The sequence below is a fragment of the Podarcis cretensis genome (genome assembly GCF_951804945.1).
Source record: "Podarcis cretensis genome assembly, chromosome: 16".
Classification (NCBI taxonomy): Eukaryota; Metazoa; Chordata; class Lepidosauria; order Squamata; family Lacertidae; genus Podarcis; species Podarcis cretensis.
Genome location: NC_137186.1, coordinates 2,292,395 through 2,295,312, shown reverse-complemented (window position 1 = coordinate 2,295,312; position 2,918 = coordinate 2,292,395). Strand labels below are relative to the sequence as shown.

General features: G+C 43.9%; 1 long non-coding RNA gene across 1 annotated transcript; it reads right to left on the bottom strand.

Annotated features, from left to right (window-relative positions):
* Positions 1-795: 795 nt before the first annotated feature.
* On the bottom strand, positions 796-2,405 carry LOC307205254. Its single transcript, XR_013833960.1, has 2 exons — positions 2,362-2,405; positions 796-1,234 (listed from the first exon to the last, which is right to left on the bottom strand). It is a non-coding gene; the product is annotated as an uncharacterized lncRNA (long non-coding RNA).
* Positions 2,406-2,918: the final 513 nt, after the last annotated feature.

Sequence of the window (2,918 nt, the reverse complement as noted above, 5' to 3'; positions counted from 1 at the left end):
CAGTCTTCTTTATATGTTTCATGTAGTTGTCGATAATGCAAGCAACTCTGAAAGTGGTCTTTGATCTCATCATAATTGACAAAGAGTGCCCTCAATGCAATACTGCCTCATTTGATTAACCCACCACTCTTAACCTGTCCCTTCCTTCCTTCCTAGACTAGCTGCCAATTAAACCAAGCAAAACCAAACGCTTCCACACAGAGTCCTTCCAGCAGCATGAAGCAGACTCTGCTCCTACCTTTTGCTGGCCTCCCTGAATGTGACAGCAATTCCATCTTGCCTCTAAAGCAAGAAATAAATAATGAAAATGCAGGCCACCATAGGTTGGGGTGCCATCTAGCCATCAACCTGATGTTTCACATGGTACAGGCACCGAATGTTCACACATTCTGAAATCTGAAAGAGAAGATGTTTCAGGGCATCTAGGGATTCCAACCTCTCTGTATTAAAAGGGAAGATCAGATCCCCTGCTTGTTAGCCGCCCTGAGCCCAACCTTGGCTGGGGAGGGTAGGGTATAAATAAAAAATTATTATTATTATTATTATTATTATTATTATTATTATTATTATTACTATTATTATTATTATTATTATTATTACTATTATTAAACAAAAACCCCTGACACTTTCCTTTGTTTAGTATTTAGCTTAGCATAGTAAAATTGCTCCCATGCCCATACACACACACAAAAGGTGTTATGCATTTTAGGGGTCTTGATTAGTGCTGGAAATTGAAATGTGGGGTGGTGGTGTTGAAGTGTGGGAGGAACACAACAGAAACTCACAGAGAACAGGTTCCATGCTGAAGCTAAGCTTTAATGAAAGGAGGCGGCGCCTTGCCTGGGCTCTCCTATTAATAGCAACAATATTTAGAGCGGACACTTCCACCAAGAGAGGACCCCCCACCACAGGCAGTGCTTCCTCCCACTCGAATTGGCTCACAGGTGGAGGCAAGGACTGCTCCTGGGATGATCACATTAAAGGGAGGTGGCTTGACGAGTATTTCAGATGGTGGCAGCTGATTGATGCAGCCAACGTTGCCCCCAGAGGTCAGGCCAAGGCTACTCGATGACACTCCTCCACCATAGGACGCCAAGCCCCCTGAGATGCCACCACCGCAAGGGGAGCACAGTGAGCCCACACCCCCGACCGGGTAGCTGACGCAGGATGGGGCGCAGCAGGGCTGGCAGGATGAGACGAAGCCACAAGACATCGTGGAGGGATGGAGCTGGGTCTGAAAGGATAGGTTGAGGTTTTGAGGATGGTTAAAACATTCACCCTCTTCATTCATGATTCATTCATTCAGTTTTGAGAAATTGTATCAGCAGCAGCACCTGCTTTGTAAACCTCTTTCAGTCGTCCCCCCCAACCCTCTTACAATCAACAGTTTATCATTTATTTTAAGAAAAACCAATAAATAATGATCACCAACACCAGCAGGGTCTGGGAGATATATAGTGCAAAGATGAAAATATTAAGACATAATAAGCAATTCAATTAAAAACTTATCATCAATGAATCCAAACCAGCAATACTGGAACAGTGGCATCCTTCTTAGTTGTGGTGTCACTGGGGTGGCAAATGAAGTGACCTTGAAGGGCAGCTTCCATTTCTGGAATGCCAGCCCCACTGAGCTCTGCCTGCCTTATTATTAACTTTGAGGAAGGATCTAAAACCATTCCTGTCTGCCCAGGCATTTGGTGTCTGAGAAATCTGTTCCAGGAAATCCTGAAATTATTACTTGGGTGCATGTGATTATTTTTTAGACTTTAGCTACGTTTCTGGTTCTTCTCCCTTTTCACCATTAGCCCTCCCTCACAACTACTGCTGCCAATGTACAATATTGGGATGATGACACTCACCTAACTTACATGGTTGTTGGAAGCACCTAACTCTGAGAAACATAGAAAGAATGAGTAGATCACGTGCCTTTCTACCTCATTTCCCCTGGTTCACTCCTTGGTCTCTCAAGGTAAGTCAGGAAAAGAGCCCTGTTCAAAGCCCTGGAGAGCTACAACCAGTCTGTGTAGACCAGGAATGAAGTAACTTCTGAGACCTTCCAGATGCTGATGAACTCCAACATCCATCAGCTCTGGATGGCAGGGCCAAGGGCAAAGGCTGATGGGTGCTGTAGACCAGCAGCTCCTGAAGAACCAAAGATGTTCCCTAGCCATGGCGTAGACAATTGTGAACTTGACCCCATGGAAAATACATCTTCCTCAAAATCTAACTCTCTAAAGTTGAGTGCAAGATGCTGAACATGATCAGAAAGCAGAAGCAGGTCTAGGTTCAAAGAAGGAGATGAAGAGCATGCAGTTCGTATGGAAGAGGCAATAAAAGATGTGAAATTCTCTCACTTACCAAGTTCTCAGTGAAATATTCAGGTGGAGCTGAGAGGAGCTGATGGAAGAATCGCGACTCAAAGGTCCTTTTATACGGTGCAAGGAGAGCAAGTCCCTCCCTTGAAGCCCAAAACGTCTACAGGTGTTCTGCCTAACAAAGTGCCTACTAATTAATCCAACCTGCTTTTATGTAGCCTTTCCTTACCTGACCTGTGTTTATTATTTTCAAATTGTACACTGCCAATCCTCTTTCATCATCTAGCTGTTAATACCTGTGATTATTTAGTGCACTATAAAAAATTGTTATTTTCCTCCTTTTCATACACATGCCAAGGCTGCGAACTCCCAGTGAACTGTATCCTAGAGGTGTTTGTAAACTCCACCCTCCCATTCTGCGACAGTTTCCTTTATTTTACAGAAGTCCCTTTTCATTTCCCTTAAAATTCCTACAGATGTTCACTTTAAACCAAGTCTACCAAATTCAACTCAAGGGGCAAGTGGGGTGCCGCTGGGTTCTATCCTGGGCCCGTTGATGTTCAACATCTTTATAAAGGAGTTTATAAAGGAGTTTTCAGA